At 44.4% G+C, this 19,223-nt stretch overlaps 1 protein-coding gene across 6 annotated transcripts in view; it reads right to left on the bottom strand.

Moving 5' to 3' along the window:
• Positions 1-18,938, bottom strand: part of zcchc7 (zinc finger, CCHC domain containing 7) — a 122,488-nt gene extending 103,550 nt beyond the window's left edge. The window contains exon 1 of one of the 6 annotated variants that reach the window (XR_004206932.1): positions 18,846-18,938. The gene's annotated coding sequence lies outside the window, so the exon portion shown is untranslated. Of the gene's footprint in view, positions 1-1,107; positions 1,317-1,339; positions 1,467-7,314; positions 7,336-9,034; positions 9,057-18,845 lie in introns of those variants that run through there. The other 5 variants (XR_004206931.1, XR_004206934.1, XR_004206930.1 and 2 more) reach the window with 5 other exon arrangements.
• Between the last annotated feature and the right edge of the window lie 285 nt (positions 18,939-19,223).

The following is a 19,223-nucleotide window of genomic DNA, read 5'->3' as shown; positions in this document are numbered from 1 at the left end:
CCAGCCACCTGAACTAACTGGTGACCAGATCTGTCCAGCCTCCTGAACTACCTGGTAACCAGATCTGTCCAGCCACCTGAACTACCTGGTGAACAGATCTGTCCAGCCACCTGAACATGAACTACCTGGTAACCAGATCTGTCCAGCCTCCTGAACTACCTGGTAACCAGATCTGTCCAGCCTCCTGAACTACCTGGTAACCAGATCTGTCCAGCCACCTGAACTACCTGGTAACCAGATCTGTCCAGCCACCTGAACTACCCGGTGACCAGATCTGTCCAGCCTCCTGAACTACCTGGTGACCAGATCTGTCCAGCCACCTGAACTACCTGGTAACCAGATCTGTCCAGCCTCCTGAACTACCTGGTAACCAGATCTGTCCAGCCACCTGAACATGAACTACCTGGTAACCAGATCTGTCCAGCCTCCTGAACTACCTGGTAACCAGATCTGTCCAGCTACCTGAACATGAACTACCTGGTAACCAGATCTGTCCAGCTACCGGAACTAGCTGAAAACAGCTGACAAACAGCAGCCACCTGTGAATCTCTGGAGAGGGGAGAAGACGGTTACATGGGAACGGCCCAAGTGGCTTCGCTAACACAATAACAAACGGCCAAACGGAGTTCAGAAACAGATGAGAATAGTCTGTTTCAATATATATGACATCTCTGCTGTTGAAAATGTGATTTTTGACGACTGCAGTCCGTGTATAACTGGTTACAAAACGGAACACAACGAGCTTGTCAGTAAACTTGCCAATAAAGGCACATTGTGGGATACAGACACACAACATTAACACGTGTAGCCCGGACCCCAGATTTTTGTCGTGACAATTTCAAGGTGTTGGTGAGAGTCCTGAAGCACACTGGCCCACAGGTTACTACTAAACCTGTATGTCCTGTAAACATGACCATCTAACGTTACCGGCTACAACAAACAGCCAGGTTTGATACAACATAACAAGGCATGCGCACATACTAGCTAGCTAACTGGCTAACAAACCTCTAACATCCACTAACACTAAAAGTGGGACATCTGAACGGAGATGTTATACAACGTGATGTTCAACTAGCCTGTAATTTCAGTTACGACACGCGGACGTACTTATTAAATTAGTTTAATGCTATCGAAAGTGTAGTTGGCTAATATGTTAGCATCGGTCTCTGTGCACCCCACGTGTTTATGAAATGCCGGCGGTATGTAAACAAAGCACTCTGTTCCACTCTCGCGACGGATTCACACTCAACCGGCACCTCTCCGGTTATCTTTACTACGGCAAAAAAATATATATACATGCACATATCTCGTTGGTTCCAACGGATGAAAATCAACTCACCTGTTTATAACTTAGCAGGACTCACAAGAGGACTTTGCTCGCATGCTAACCACTTCCGGGGTTGTCGAGAGAGAAATGGTTTGGGCCAACCGTGACCTTTCCCAGGGAGCCGACTGTGGGGTGTCTGCGTTCAGACAGTGTCGAGACTGTTTTGATGAACGGTCTACAGTAGCCTAGTAACCTTTGATTCAATGTCGCCCGAAAATATATGTGGAGTCTTCATGTTTAATATAACGTCACCGTTGATCAATTTATTAATATTTATCATAGACTATTCTATACTACTATATATACTACTATTCATATCACATTAAACCCCTATAAATATCAGTTTGTTTTTTAAAACAAGGGTTCTTCAAAGATCCTAACTCAGTGCTAGAGATGTCACTACAGATCCTGTTTCAATTTCTAGGCTGTATCACAACCCGACCGTGATTGGGAGTCTCATAGGGTGGAGACACAATTGGCCCAGCGTCATTCTGGCGTTTGACCAAGGTAGGTAGCCATTGCAAATAAGAATTTGTTCTTAACTGACTTGCCTGGTTAAATAAAATATATATATGTTTTTTAATAACTGTAGGTTTCTTGGCACTGAAAAATGCTTGGCTGTGTGAACCTTCACCCCAGTCTGAGGTTCTGAGTGCTCTGAAGCAGGTTTTCATCTAGGATCTCTGTACTTTGCTCTGTTCATCTTTCCCCTCGATCCTGACTAGTCTCCCAGTCCCTGCCACTGAAAATCATCCCCACTGCTGCCACCACCATGCTTCACCGTAGGGATGGTGCCAGGTTTCCTCCAGACGTAAGGCCTGATTGGTGGAGTGCTGCAGAGATGGTTGTAATTCTGGTTGTAATTCTGGTTCTCCCATCTCCACAGAGGAACTCTGGAGCTCTGTCAGAGTGACCATTGGGTTCTTGGTCACCTCCCTGTCCAAGGCCCTTCTCCCCTGATTGCTACGTTTGACCAGGTGGCCAGCTCTAGGAAGAGTCTTGGTGATTCCAAACTTCTTCCATTTAAGAATGATGGAGGCCACTGTGTTCTTGGGGACCTTCAATGCTGCAGAAATGTTTTGGTACCCTTCCCCAGACCTGTGCCTCGACACAATCCTGTCTCTGAGCTCTACGGACAATTCCTTCGACCTCTTGGCTTGGTTTTTGCTCTGACCTGCACTGTTAACTGTTTGCCTTTTCAAATCATGTCCAATCAATTGAATTTACCACAGGTGGACTCCAATGAAGTTGTAGAAACATCTCAAGGATGATCAATGGAAACAGGATGCACCTGAACTCAATTTAGAGTCTCATAGCAAAGGGTCTGAATACTTACGTAAATAAGGTTTGATAATTTTTTTCATACATTTGCTAAAATTTCTAAAAAACTGTTTTCGCTTTGTGATTATGGGGTATTGTGTGTAGATTGATGAGGAACATTTTTAATTTAATCGATTTTAGAATAAGGCTGTAACGTAGAAAAATGTGTATAAAGTGTAAGGGGTCTGAATACTTTTCGAATGCCCCGTATGTGTCTGTCTGTGTCTACAGGTATACTGACCAGCAGACACACAACGGTACAATCGGTGTTAGTTTGTCTCATAATGTTATACAGCATCATCTACAGTTGATTGTAATGAATGGTTTCTCTAGAACCTTCCAGGACTCAGTCACAGCAGCCATTTTTTCTCCTCCCTGTTTAATGAAGATCCCAGAGTCCTTATTTGTGCATATTTTGTTAATTATTTGTATACTTATATATGTTTTGTATTCACAGAGTTCCCCCTCCATACGCCTCTGATGAATATAACAGGAAACCTATTTGGTCCCCATGCTCTGCCATAGCATTCTGGTTACGGACGGCCTATAGATGACACATCAACACATCAACATCAACATCAACACGACAGACCTACTGAACTTGGGGCTGGGAGTTTACCTCATTTTTACGATTTTATGAATTTTGCTTTGCCACTAAAATCATAATAAACACCGACAACTAAAATATTGGTGTTATTGTTATTATTATTGTTGTTGTTATTATTATTGTTGTTATTATTATTGTTGTTATTATTATTATTGTTGTTGTTGTTATTATTATTGTTGTTATTATTATTGTTGTTGTTATTATTATTATTGTTGTTATTATTATTATTGTTGTTATTATTATTGGTGTTATTATTATTATTGTTGTTATTATTATTATTGTTGTTATTATTATTGTTGTTGTTATTATTAATGTTGTTGTTGTTATTGTTGTTGTTGTTGTTGTTATTATTGTTGTTGTTGTTGTTATTATTATTATTGTTATTATTAATGTTGTTGTTGTTATTGTTGTTGTTGTTATTATTGTTGGTGTTGTTGTTGTTATTGTTGTTGTTGTTATTATTGTTAATGTTATGCTGATTATTATTTATAATTATGAGGGGGACAAATTTTTAACCCCCCCAAAAGTTTTTTTTTTTGAGGAATAATTAATGGAGGTTCTTTGAAGAATGTGTGTCCCCCCCCCCAGTTTGAATTTGAAGAACCCCTGAAGGACCCTCCAGGAGCCTTGACATATCAACATGATTTGATTGACATTGTTAATATGCTAACAGAATAGGGGGCCTAGGCTATAGTACACCTATTATCTTCTTGTCTAGGTTTCATTTTGTCTAAACAGGAAGCGATCCAAGGTTAAAGGTTAAAAGCAAAGGAGAACATCAGGAATAAACGTCTGGAAGGTGATAAGTAGAGGCTCTACCTGGGAAGACAGAGCACATGTCCCTCTGCCTCCCCAGTCTCCTAAATACACATCTGGTAGGTGATAAATAGGGGCTCTACCTGGGAAGACAGAGCACATGTCCCTCTGCCTTCCCAGTCTCCTAAATACACGTCTGGTAGGTGATAAATAGGGGCTCTACCTGGGAAGACAGAGCACATGTCCCTCTGCCTTCCCAGTCTCCTAAATACACGTCTGGTAGGTGATAAATAGGGGCTCTACCTGTGAAGACAGAGCACATGTCCCTCTGCCTTCCCAGTCTCCTAAATACACGTCTGGTAGGTGATAAATAGGGGCTCTACCTGTGAAGACAGAGCACATGGCCCTCTGCCCTCCCCAGTCTCCTAAATACACGTCTGGTAGATGATAAATAGGGGCTCTACTTGTGAAGACAGAGCACATGTCCCTCTGCCCCCCCAGTCTCCTAAATACACGTCTGGTAGGTGATAAATAGGGGCTCTACCTGGGAAGACAAAGCACATGTCCCTCTGCCTTCCCAGTCTCCTAAATACACGTCTGGAAGGTAGGTGATAAATAGGGGCTCTACCTGTGAAGACAGAGCACATGTCCCTCTGCCTTCCCAGTCTCCTAAATACACGTCTGGAAGGTAGGTGATAAATAGGGGCTCTACCTGGGAAGACAGAGCACATGTCCCTCTGCCTCCCCAGTCTCCTAAATACACGTCTGGAAGGTAGGTGATAAATAGGGGCTCTACCTGGGAAGACAGAGCACATGTCCCTCTGCCTCCCCAGTCTCCTAAATACACGTCTGGAAGGTAGGTGATAAATAGGGGCTCTACCTGTGAAGACAGAGCACATGTCCCTCTTCCCTCCCCAGTCTCCTAAATACACGTCTGGTAGGTGATAAATAGAGGCTCTACCTGTGAAGACAGAGCACATGTCCCTCTGCCCCCCCAGTCTCCTAAATACACGTCTGGTAGGTGATAAATAGGGGCTCTACCTGTGAAGACAGAGCACATGTCCCTCTGCCCTCCCCAGTCTCCTGAATACACGTCTGGTAGGTGATAAATAGGGGCTCTACCTGTGAAGACAGAGCACATGTCCCTCTGCCCTCCCCAGTCTCCTGAATACACGTCTGGTAGGTGATAAATAGGGGCTCTACCTGTGAAGACAGAGCACATGTCCCTCTGCCCTCCCCAGTCTCCTAAATACACGTCTGGAAGGTAGGTGATAAATAGAGGCTCTACCTGTGAAGACAGAGCACATGTCCCTCTGCCCTCCCCAGTCTCCTAAATACACGTCTGGTAGGTGATAAATAGGGGCTCTACCTGGGAAGACAGAGCACATGTCCCTCTGCCCCCCCAGTCTCCTAAATACACGTCTGGTAGGTGATAAATAGGGGCTCTACCTGTGAAGACAGAGCACATGTCCCTCTGCCCTCCCCAGTCTCCTAAATACACGTCTGGAAGGTAGGTGATAAGTAGGGGCTCTACCTGGGAAGACAGAGCACATGTCCCTCTGCCTTCCCCAGTCTCCTAAATACATGTCTGGTAGGTGATAAATAGGGGCTCTACCTGTGAAGACAGAGCACATGTCCCTCTGCCCTCCCCAGTCTCCTAAATACACGTCTGGTAGGTGATAAATAGGGGCTCTACCTGGGAAGACAGAGCACATGTCCCTCTGCCCCCCCAGTCTCCTAAATACACGTCTGGTAGGTGATAAATAGGGGCTCTACCTGTGAAGACAGAGCACATGTCCCTCTTCCCTCCCCAGTCTCCTAAATACACATCTGGTAGGTGATAAATAGAGGCTCTACCTGTGAAGACAGAGCACATGTCCCTCTTCCCTCCCCAGTCTCCTAAATACACATCTGGTAGGTGATAAATAGGGGCTCTACCTGTGAAGACAGAGCACATGTCCCTCTGCCCCCCCAGTCTCCTAAATACACGTCTGGTAGGTGATAAATAGGGGCTCTACCTGTGAAGACAGAGCACATGTCCCTCTGCCCTCCCCAGTCTCCTAAATACACGTCTGGAAGGTAGGTGATAAGTAGGGGCTCTACCTGGGAAGACAGAGCACATGTCCCTCTGCCTTCCCCAGTCTCCTAAATACATGTCTGGTAGGTGATAAATAGGGGCTCTACCTGTGAAGACAGAGCACATGTCCCTCTGCCCTCCCCAGTCTCCTAAATACACGTCTGGAAGGTAGGTGATAAATAGAGGCTCTACCTGGGAACACAGAGCACATGTCCCTCTGCCTTCCCAGTCTCCTAAATACACATCTGGTAGGTGATAAATAGGGGCTCTACCTGTGAAGACAGAGCACATGTCCCTCTGCCCTCCCCAGTCTCCTGAATACACGTCTGGTAGGTGATAAATAGGGGCTCTACCTGGGAAGACAGAGCACATGTCCCTCTGCCCCCCCAGTCTCCTAAATACACGTCTGGTAGGTGATAAATAGGGGCTCTACCTGTGAAGACAGAGCACATGTCCCTCTGCCCTCCCCAGTCTCCTAAATACACATCTGGTAGGTGATAAATAGAGGCTCTACCTGTGAAGACAGAGCACATGTCCCTCTTCCCTCCCCAGTCTCCTAAATACACATCTGGTAGGTGATAAATAGAGGCTCTACCTGTGAAGACAGAGCACATGTCCCTCTTCCCTCCCCAGTCTCCTAAATACACATCTGGTAGGTGATAAATAGGGGCTCTACCTGTGAAGACAGAGCACATGTCCCTCTGCCCCCCCAGTCTCCTAAATACACGTCTGGTAGGTGATAAATAGGGGCTCTACCTGTGAAGACAGAGCACATGTCCCTCTGCCCTCCCCAGTCTCCTAAATACACGTCTGGAAGGTAGGTGATAAGTAGGGGCTCTACCTGGGAAGACAGAGCACATGTCCCTCTGCCTTCCCCAGTCTCCTAAATACATGTCTGGTAGGTGATAAATAGGGGCTCTACCTGTGAAGACAGAGCACATGTCCCTCTGCCCTCCCCAGTCTCCTAAATACCCTTTTGGGTGGTGGTACAATTTACCCCACAAAGTGATTTTTTTGTATAAATGTTTGTCTAGACCAGTAGTTGTCGAGTTCGCCACCACCACCACCACCACCACCTACCAAATAATTAGGGTGAGGTACATGGGCTACTAACACCTTCTACACCAACCTCCACTTAGTATTACTTTGTTACCTACAGTATACACATCTCCCTGACATATTACATAATTAATGCAGAAGCATACAATAATTTTTGGGGGGACTCACCTTGTTGTGCTATCCTACGGTTGTTTATGCTTGTTGATCTTCCTTCCCCTGTACGGAGCTCGTGCGCACCATTTTCGCGCTTTTTTCCCCCCGCAGTCTGTTCTGTCAGCCCAGCCTCACATCCAACACGAATTAAGAAGCACATAAATTCGTGTCTTTTCTCACGAATTAAGCCACAAAAACGCACAAAAACGCACGAAATTTGCTGAAATGCATTTTGTACATATATGCACGAATTGATTGTGAGACTGTGTTGTTGGGCCTGTACGGAAAAGATTGCGCCCGGTATCCAAACATACCATGGCTTGAGAGATGCAGTCACCGGTCGAGTGTTTGGAGCTATACTTCGTTTTTAAATATCAACAATAACAACATTTATATAACAATTTAAAAAGCTACAAAAGCATCACATTTGATGTAACAGTTGATTACACCCTTTCGTCAATATAATATTCGGTCCGTCAATATTCGGGTCCGGTTGGCTGATGCGTGCAGCAACAGGCAGAAAGACAAAGAGGTTAAATCACTTAAATAAACGGAGATAGCTAACTGAACAGATGTACATCCTGTCATCAACATCAATGACCTGCTGAATTAAATAGGCTTTAAAAATGTGAAAATGTTCACTACGGGGACATTTGCTATGGGGGAGGGGGGAATGTAAAATTGACGAGAATGTAAAATGATGGGCTATCATAGATATAAATGGCCCCCTATATCTCCAGATGTGTTTATTGACTATAGCCTACATGTATATTGTGACATTTGTCCTCGTCTTATTTCTCCGTAGAGGCCCTGCCATCATACATTGAGCTGCGTTCTCCGGTAGTCTAGAGAATAGTTTGATATTCGAGAGAATCCCGAGTTTGAATGCCATCTGATTTCTAGGGGGGGTTCCCATGCGTGTCAGAGCACAGGCACAGCCAGGAAAAGGCCATCACGTCAGATTGTTTTCCTACAAAGGTTAACCTACCTTTCCCCGTCCCCATCCGAAACCCCCCTCACATCCCATCCACCCCGCACTAGTTTTGCTTTGGTGAGCATACCGAGGGGGACGGGACTCTCCCTCCCCCTTTCTCTCTCTCTGTCTCTCTCTCTCTCTCTGTCTCTCTCTCTCTCTCTCTATGTCTCTCTCTCTCTCTCTGTCTCTCTCTCTCTCTCTCTGTCTCTCTCTTTCTCTCTCTCTCTCTCTGTCTCTCTCTCTCTGTCTCTCTCTCTCTGTCTCTCTCTGTCTGTCTCTCTCTCCCCCTCCGTCTCTCTCTCTGTCTCTCCCCCTCCATCTCTGTCTCTCTCTGTCTCTCTCTCTCTCCCTGTCTCTCCCTGTCTCTTTCTCTCTCTCTCTCTCTCTCTGTCACTGTATCTCTCTCTCCCCCCTCTCTCATTCTCTCTGTCTCTCTCTGTCTCTCTCTCCCCTCTCTCTCTGTCTCTCCGTCTCTCTCTCTCTGTCTCTCTCTCTGTCTCTCCCCCTCCGTCTCTGTCTCTCTCTGTCTCTCTCTCTCCCCCTCTCTGTCTCTCTCTCTCTCTGTCTCTCTCTCTGTCTCTCTCCCCCTCTCTCTGTCTCTCTCTCTCTCTGTCTCTCTCCCCCTCTCTCTGTCTCTCCCCGTCTCTGTCCCCCTCTCTCTCTGTCTCTCTATGAGATGCAGGTCAGAATGCCTCCCTGCTCCAGGTAAATTGCGATGCGGCTGTCTGATTTCTGTCCCGTCTATTGAGCTTTATTTACCCGCTATAGTTTCTAGGTGGAGATGCCTCGATGTGAAAGACGCGCTGAACGTCGGTAGATATGCGCCAATTCAAACCAGTGGCCTGGTAAAGATGGAATAGCGTCCCGAGCATTTTTCTTCTTTGTGTGTGTGTGTGTGGTCTTCCGTTATTTCCAATCAGACATTCCAAAGTGTCGGTTCTGCCTGACAAGGATTCTTATTGGAGACAGAGAAGGAGCCAGAAGAAGCATATCATTGTCCTCATTTATTGGTGCTTAGTGTGTCTGGGTACTGTTGTGTTGTTGTTTTTTTGGCGTTGTTCTGTGGTCCATGCACTTTTGAAGGACTCTTGTCTATTCCTGGGAGAGGGGGGGAGAAAAACAAAGAAGGATTTTCAGGAGAAGCTATTCTGATATGGGCAGTATTTGACCCATGATTGTTGTCATTTGTGTCGAAAAAAATACTAATCTGAAGTCTAAACCATCCTAAAAGGTGTGTGAAGTCAGGTGGGACAGAATTTAAAAGATAGCAAACAATAATTAGAATTTAGATGGACTCATCTTTGGGCTGTGGACTGAGGACCATTCTTTGGTCTCTAGACTGAGGGCCATTCTTTGGGCTGTGGACTGAGGACCATTCTTTGGTCTCTAGACTGAGGACCATTCTTTGGTCTCTAGACTGACGACCATTCTTTGGTCTCTAGACTGACGACCATTCTTTGGTCTCTAGACTGAGGACCATTCTTTGGTCTCTAGACTGAGGACCATTCAATGGTCTCTAGACTGAGGACTGAGGTCTCTAGACTGAGGACCATGCTTTGGTCTCTAGACTGAGGGCCATTCTATAGTCTCTAGACTGAGGACTATTCTTTAGTCTCTACACTGAGGACCATTCTTTGGTCTCTAGACTGAGGACCATTCTTTGGTCTCTAGACTGAGGACCATTCTTTGGTCTCTAGACTGATGACATTCTTTGGTCTCTAGACTGAGGACCATTCTTTGGTCTCTAGACTGAGGACCATTCTTTGGTCTCTAGACTGAGGACATTCTTTGGTATCTAGACTGAGGACCATTCTTTGGTCTCTAGACTGAGGACCATTCTTTGGTCTCTAGACTGAGGACCATTCTTTGGTCTCTAGACTGAGGACCATTCTTTGGTCTCTAGACTGAGGGCCATTCTTTGGTCTCCAGACTGAGGACCATTCTTTGGTCTCTAGACTGAGGACCATTCTTTGGTCTCTAGACTGAGGATCATTCTTTGGTCTCTAGACTGAGAACCATTCTTTGGTCTCTAGACTGAGGGCCATTCTTTGGTCTCTAGACTGAGGGCCATTCTTTGGTCTCTAGACTGAGGACCATTCCATGGTCTCTAGACTGAGGATCATTCTTTGGTCTCTAGACTGAGGACCATTCTTTGGTCTCTAGACTGTGGACGGAGGTCTCTAGACTGAGGACCATTCTTTGGTCTCTAGACTGAGGACCATTCTTTGGTCTCTAGACTGAGGACTATTCTATGGTCTCTAGACTGAGGACCATTCTTTGGGCTGTGGACTGAGGACCATTCTTTGGTCTCTAGACTGAGGACCATTCTTTGGTCTCTAGACTGAGGACCATTCTTTGGTCTCTAGACTGAGGACCATTCAATGGTCTCTAGACTGAGGACTGAGGTCTCTAGACTGAGGACCATGCTTTGGTCTCTAGACTGAGGGCCATTCTATAGTCTCTAGACTGAGGACCATTCTTTGGTCTCTAGACTGAGGACCATTCAATGGTCTCTAGACTGAGGACCATTCTTTGGTCTCTAGACTGAGGACCATTCTTTGGTCTCTAGACTGAGGACCATTCTTTGGTCTCTAGACTGAGGACCATTCAATGGTCTCTAGACTGAGGACCATTCTTTGGTCTCTAGACTGAGGACCATTCTTTGGTCTCTAGACTGAGGACCATTCTTTGGTCTCTAGACTGAGGACCATTCTTTGGTCTCTAGACTGAGGATCATTCTTTGGTCTCTAGACTGAGGACCATTATTTGGTCTCTAGACTGAGGGCCATTCTTTGGTCTCTAGACTGAGGACCATTCCATGGTCTCTAGACTGAGGATCATTCTTTGATCTCTAGACTGAGGACCATTCTTTGGTCTCTAGACTGTGGACGGAGGTCTCTAGACTGAGGACCATTCTTTGGTCTCTAGACTGAGGACCATTCTTTGGTCTCTAGACTGAGGACTATTCTATGGTCTCTAGACTGAGGACCATTCTTTGGTCTCTAGACTGAGGACCATTCTTTGGGCTGTGGACTGAGGATCATTCTTTGGTCTCTAGACTGAGGACCATTCTATTATCTCTAGACTGAGGACTGAGGTCTCTAGACTGAGGACCATTCTTTGGTCTCTAGACTGAGAACAATTCTTTGGTCTCTAGACTGAGGACCATTCAATGGTCTCTAGACTAAGGACTGAGGCCTCTAGACTGAGGACAATGCTTTGGTCTCTAGACTGAGGGCCATGCTTTGGTCTCTAGACTGAGGGCCATTCTATAGTCTCTAGACTGAGGACTATTCTTTAGTCTCTACACTGAGGACCATTCTTTGGTCTCTAGACTGAGGACCATTCTTTGGTCTCTAGACTGAGGACCATTCTTTGGTCTCTAGACTGAGGACCATTCTTTGGTCTCTAGACTGAGGACATTCTTTGGTCTCTAGACTGAGGACCATTCTTTGGTCTCTAGACTGAGGACCATTCTTTGGTCTCTAGACTGAGGACATTCTTTGGTCTCTAGACTGAGGACCATTCTTTGGTCTCTAGACTGAGGACCATTCTTTGGTCTCTAGACTGAGGACCATTCTTTGGTCTCTAGACTGAGGACCATTCTTTGGTCTCTAGACTGAGGACCATTCTTTGGTCTCTAGACTGAGGACCATTCTTTGGTCTCTAGACTGAGGACCATTCTTTGGTCTCTAGACTGAGGACCATTCTTTGGTCTCTAGACTGAGGACCATTCTTTGGTCTCTAGACTGAGGACCATTCTTTGGTCTCTAGACTGAGGACCATTCTTTGGTCTCTAGACTGAGGACCATTCTTTGGTCTCTAGACTGAGGACCATTCTTTGGTCTCTAGACTGAGGACTATTCTTTGGTCTCTAGACTGAGGACCATTCTTTGGTCTCTAGACTGATGACCATTCTTTGGTCTCTAGACTGAGGACCATTCTATGGTCTCTAGACTGAGGACCATTCTTTGGTCTCCAGACTGAGGACCATTCTTTGGTCTCTAGACTGAGGACCATTCTTTGGTCTCCAGACTGAGGACCATTCTTTGGTCTCCAGACTGAGGACCATTATTTGGTCTCCAGACTGAGGACCATTCTTTGTTGTCTGTGTATTGTGCGATCTTTGCCCGCTCGTCCGTCACACACACACACACACACACACACACACACACACACACACACACACACACACACACACACACACACACACACACACGCACACACACAATGCCTGCACAACACTTCTAGTCTCCTGTGAGTAAAACCACATTGACAGGAGTGTGTGTGTGTCTCTGTGTGTGTGTCTCATGAGTATAAAGCCAGTCACGGGAGACCCTTGTCCTCTCTTGTCGAATGGTCACGGCAAGATGTTTACCTTTACATACAAATAGACCCGGTGCGGAGTGGTGTCACAAAACGTGTCATGGATAAATAACGTTCCTCACTTTTCAATCTAGTGGCCAGACTTCCTGTGCTAGCCGACTGTGGAGCTGTGGCTGAGATAGACCCCTGTTGGGCTGGTCTACTGGGGGATATAGGCTGGTCTACTGGGGGATATAGGCTGGTCTACTGGGGGATATAGGCTGGTCTACTGGGGGACTTCCTGTGCTAGCCGACTGTGGAGCTGTGGCTGAGATAGACCCCTGTTGGGCTGGTCTACTGGGGGATATAGGCTGGTCTACTGGGGGACTTCCTGTGCTAGCCGACTGTGGAGCTGTGGCTGAGATAGACCCCTGTTGGGCTGGTCTACTGGGGGATATAGGCTGGTCTACTGGGGGATATAGGCTGGTCTACTGGGGGATATAGGCTGGTCTACTGGGGGACTTCCTGTGCTAGCCGACTGTGGAGCTGTGGCTGAGATAGACCCCTGTTGGGCTGGTCTACTGGGGAATATAGGCTGGTCTACTGGGGGACTTCCTGTGCTAGCCGACTGTGGAGCTGTGGCTGAGATAGACCCCTGTTGGGCTGGTCTACTGGGGGATATAGGCTGGTCTACTGGGGGATATAGGCTGGTCTACTGGGGGATATAGGCTGGTCTACTGGGGGACTTCCTGTGCTAGCCGACTGTGGAGCTGTGGCTGAGATAGACCCCTGTTGGGCTGGTCTACTGGGGGATATAGGCTGGTCTACTGGGGGATATAGGCTGGTCTACCGGGGGATATAGGCTGGTCTACAGGGGGATATGGGCTGGTCTACTGGGGGATATAGGCTGGTCTACTGGGAGATATAGGCTGGTCTACTGGGGGACAACACATCACTGTGTAACTGCCTCCTTATTTTCCAGCATGGTGGTGGCTGCTTCATGGTATGGGTATGCTTGTCATCAGCAAATACTTGCGAGTTTTTCAGGATGAAAATAAACAGAACAGAGCTAAGAACAGGCAAAATCCTAGAGGAAAACCTGGTTCAGTCTGCTTTTTTCATCAGACACTGAGAGAGGAATTCACCTTTCAGCAGGACAGTTACCTCAAAAACAAGGTCAAATCTACACTGGAGTTGCTAACCAAGAAGACATGGAATGTTCTTGAGTTGCCTAGTTACAGTTTTTACTTAAATCGGGCTTGAAAATCTATGGCAAGACTTGGAAACGGCTGTCTAGCGATGATCAACAACAAACTTGACAGAGCTTGAAGAATTTTAATAAGAATAATCCACGCTTGCAAAGCTCTTAGATATTTATCCAGAAAGACTCAACAGCTGTAATCGCTGCCAAAGGTGCTTCTACAACATATTGACTCGGGGGCTGTAAATAACAGCTGTAATCGCTGCCAAAGGTGCTTCTACAACATATTGACTCGGGGGCTGTAAATAACAGCTGTAATCGCTGCCAAAGGTGCTTCTACAACATATTGACTCGGGGGCTGTGAATAACAGCTGTAATCGCTGCCAAAGGTGCTTCTACAACATATTGACTCGGGGGCTGTAAATAACAGCTGTAATCGCTGCCAAAGGTGCTTCTACAACATATTGACTCGGGGGCTGTGAATAACAGATGTAATCGCTGCCAAAGGTGCTTCTACAACATATTGACTCGGGGGCTGTGAATAACAGCTGTAATCGCTGCCAAAGGTGCTTCTACAACATATTGACTCGGGGGCTGTGAATAACAGCTGTAATCGCTGCCAAAGGTGCTTCTACAACATATTGACTCGGGGGCTGTAAATAACAGCTGTAATCGCTGCCAAAGGTGCTTCTACAACATATTGACTCGGGGGCTGTGAATAACAGCTGTAATCGCTGCCAAAGGTGCTTCTACAACATATTGACTCGGGGGCTGTGAATAACAGCTGTAATCGCTGCCAAAGGTGCTTCTACAACATATTGACTCGGGGGCTGTGAATAACAGCTGTAATCGCTGCCAAAGGTGCTTCTACAACATATTGACTCGGGGGCTGTGAATAACAGCTGTAATCGCTGCCAAAGGTGCTTCTACAACATATTGACTCGGGGGCTGTGAATAACAGCTGTAATCGCTGCCAAAGGTGCTTCTACAACATATTGACTCGGGGGCTGTGAATAACAGCTGTAATCGCTGCCAAAGGTGCTTCTACAACATATTGACTCGGGGGCTGTGAATAACAGCTGTAATCGCTGCCAAAGGTGCTTCTACAACATATTGACTCGGGGGCTGTAAATAACAGCTGTAATCGCTGCCAAAGGTGCTTCTACAACATATTGACTCGGGGGCTGTAAATAACAGCTGTAATCGCTGCCAAAGGTGCTTCTACAACATATTGACTCGGGGGCTGTAAATAACAGCTGTAATCGCTGCCAAAGGTGCTTCTACAACATATTGACTCGGGGGCTGTAAATAACAGCTGTAATAGCTGCCAAAGGAGCTTCTACAACATATTGACTCGGGGGCTGTGAATAACAGCTGTAATCGCTGCCAAAGATGCTTCTACAACATATTGACTCGGGGGCTGTGAATAACAGCTGTAAATACGATATCTTCTGTATTTCATTTTCAATACATTTGTCATTATGGGGGGGTATTGTGATGTCATTATGGGGGGGTATTGTGATGTCATTATGGGGGGGTATTGTGATGTCATTATTGGGGTATTGTGATGTGATTATTGGGGTATTGTGTGTAGATGTAAAAAATATATACTTTTTTTTATTTTTTAAAGTCAATATAATTTTGAATTCAGGTCGTAACACAACGAAATGTGGAATAAATCGAGGGTTATGAATCCTCTCTGAAGGCGCCTGTATGTGTGTGTGTGTGTGTGTGTGAGAGAGAGAGATAGTGTTTCATCTTCTGTAAATTACAATGGCTTCCAATTTGGGCCTCACATCCCGACAAAAAAGACGGTTCAGACAGTATTACCCTATATGATATATAATATATATATATTAATATTAGTCGATATGTTTAAAGTGTGTAAGTGATGTTTTTGTCGACCACAACAAATGCATTGAGTACATTGCCGCTCGGCTTGTCTCAGTTTGAGGATATGATTGCGCTGCATTAGCAAGTTAATGTAGGGACCGAAAACACGTGTAGACTTCCCCTTTGAAACCTCGGTGACGCTTTATATTGAGGACCGGCGGCTGGATGAAAGCCGCAGAGACGAAAGACCCACAAACAAAACAAAGTATGCATTTTGTTTACGTTTCTCTTCTAATTGTTCCTTTAGTTCTTCTGTCTCGCGCTCTTAATGCGATTCTTTCCGGTTCCGCTCGGTCAGACCGGGGGGGGGGGGGGGGGGGTCACAGAAACAATATCCCTTTGCACCCCAACCCCCCGCCTCGCTCTAATCACATTCATTAACCAGATAAATAAAAGGAAAACCAACAAACAATAATAATAATAATAATAATAATAATAATTAATATCACCCAACCTAATGCGAATTTACTGGCTAAAGGTGGTTCCTGATGAAGTAGAATGATATGCAGGCCTACATTAAATACATGAATGAAGTAGTATGATATGCAGGCCTACATTAATGAAGTAGAATGATATGCAGGCCTACATTAAATACATTAATGAAGTAGAATGATATGCAGGGCCTACATTAAATACATTAATGAAGTAGAATGATATGCAGGGCCTACATTAAATACATTAATGAAGTAGAATGATATGCAGGGCCTACATTAAATACATTAATGAAGTAGAATGATATGCAGGCCTACATTAATGAAGTAGAATGATATGCAGGCCTACATTAAATACATTAATGAAGTAGAATGATATGCAGGCCTACATTAAATACATTAATGAAGTAGAATGATATGCAGGGCCTACATTAAATACATTAATGAAGTAGAATGATATGCAGGGCCTACATTAAATACATTAATGAAGTAGAATGATATGCAGGGCCTACATTAAATACATTAATGAAGTAGAATGATATGCAGGCCTACATTAATGAAGTAGAATGATATGCAGGCCTACATTAAATACATTAACAAAGGGGTTTTATCTTTATGTGATATAGCTACTGTAGGCGACTGTTTTGGATCCAAAATAGGCCTAAATTACACTGCGACAGCAAATGTGCAGTGGATATCCAGCACCCCCCTTTACATAAACCTCACTATTGTTATTTTAATGCTGCACTTTAATTATTTATTACTTTTGTTTATTTCTTTAGGTATTTTTCTTAAAACCGCATTGTTGGTTTAAGGACTTGTAAAGGACGCATTTCACTGTAAGGTCCTGTTGGTGGGATATCGTATTCGGCGCACGTCATAAATACAATTTGATTTGATCGATCAAGACAAACGTGAATGTATCGGGACGATGATTATATGACGTTAAAATATGTTATAAATTCAGATCAGTTATTGATATTACTCTCACCAATAGTATTTTATTTTAGGATCTTTCTCCCAGAAGGAACATGATAAAAAAATTGGATGCAAACTCAGTTATTGTCTCGTTGTAGCGTTTGATTAAAAAAAAAACGATATGTGTATTATATATTTATTTACTATAGAGGAAATTGTTTCATGTTTCGTTATCCGAAATCATTGCAACAAAAACGAAATATACCCCTATAATAATAGTCATAATTAATAATAATGAATAGGTAATAATAATAGTTATTAACACATTACCACTTATATGTTTTCATGGTTTGAAAATAAATCCCTAGGATGTTTTTCGGATAAAGGCCTATAAGAATTGACTAATATGTGTGGCCTGCAGAGAGAGAAAATATTCAAACGCTGTAAAAACCGTTTTAATAAGGCTGTTAAGACCCGACTTTTATCATCAAATATTTTCTTTCTCACAAAATAATATACTCAGTATATTTTCCAACTTTGACGCATTGGGTTTTTAGGGCGTGTATTATTTTAATCGAAGATATTTTATATGTCCCCCCCCCTTTTTAGTCCTTTCTGCTATATCCTACGACAGTTAACCCCACTGTTCCTAGGCCGCCATTGAAAATAAGAATTTGTTCTTTAACTGACTTGCCTAGTTAAATAAAGGTAAAATGAATAAATAAAATAAACATGCGCTTTGTTATGTCGAGAAGTAGAAATGACATCGCTATAAAATCATAAACGTAAATGATCTTCCTCTCTTAAACTAGACGGAGAAAGAAACGGACGGTTGGTTTGCACTTCACAAACTCCTGTCTGTTTTTGTAGGCCGAATAACGGTTGTTTTAAATGTTGTTCTGTTCAGGGAGACAACTCCAATAGAGGTCACTTCAGAGCCAAAGACACCAATGGAGGATTCTGAGTTTATGGGCATATTGTGTAAGAGTGAATTGAATATTGTGTTTAAATGCTTCTTTATGTATTTTATAAAATATCCATGCAAGGTGTTTAAACAACCTTAGAGAGGTTTTAACTGTCTGGTATAACACGATGCACACATCTCAGTCACAATATTACTCATTTTGATTATTGATTTAAATGATTTACAATTATTGATTGAATGAATAATTGATATTGAAACAAGAACAACAACAAAAAAACTATATTTTACAAGGTGTTTTTTTTTATTTTTACAATGGTATTTACGACAAGGAAACGACGTCACAATGACATCAAGTCAATATCTTTTCTTTCGTATTACGCTCCGGTGAATGGCTTCTTAAACGTCACTATGAATACAAATAAATAGAAAAAGACAAAACGTCGCTATTTATGTGTTGTTTTGTTTTGCCCGCCCCGTTGTCGCGGGAGGCAGAAGGGTCAGGGTCGCGGAGGGGGAGCAGAGCGAGACAAGGCGAGTAAAATTTGGTCGCTGTCTCAACGCTTTGTTCTGCACTCAATTGTCTCTGTGTCGCTCGTGAACCCTGGGACCCGAACTACCAACCGACCAGCGCTCTGATGATGTTTTCCAGAGAGAGAGAGAGAGAGAGAGAGAGACAGAGAGAGAGAGAGAGACAGAGAGAGAGAGAGAGAGAGAGAGAGAGAGAGAGAGAGAGAGAGAGGAGAGAGAGAGAGAGAAAGAGAGAAAGAGAGAGACAGACAGAGAGGGAGAGACAGAGAGAAAGAGAGAAAGACAGAGAGAGAGACAGAGAGAGAGACAGAGAAACCCCCCTACTCTCTCGTTGCTGCTCTAAGGCCAAGTCATGGTTGATTTACATACCTAATAATACGTTGAGTTCTTCCTCTCCTGACATGGACCGGGCTTCAGTTCAAAGTCAAACTAACCAGCACGTTAACACAGGGTACAGTCTATACACCTAATAAACACACACACACACACACACACACACACACACACACACACACACACACACACACACACACACACACACACACACACACACACACACACACACACACACACACACACACGGTGCCTGTAGATCAGAACACTATAACGTAGTCAGAGGTAGTCAGCGGTAGTCAGAGGTAGTCAGAGGTATTTATAAACCACTAGGCGACAGTCTCAAAGGGGATCGAGGCTCAAAAGTTGTCGTGCTTTAACAACAACAGGTGGGTGATGACGCTGAGAAGAGCT

This window comes from Oncorhynchus kisutch, unplaced genomic scaffold, assembly GCF_002021735.2.
Source record: "Oncorhynchus kisutch isolate 150728-3 unplaced genomic scaffold, Okis_V2 Okis07a-Okis12b_hom, whole genome shotgun sequence".
Taxonomy (NCBI): domain Eukaryota; kingdom Metazoa; phylum Chordata; class Actinopteri; order Salmoniformes; family Salmonidae; genus Oncorhynchus; species Oncorhynchus kisutch.
Note: the sequence above shows the minus strand (reverse complement) of the source record. Positions and strands in the feature narration are given on the sequence as shown.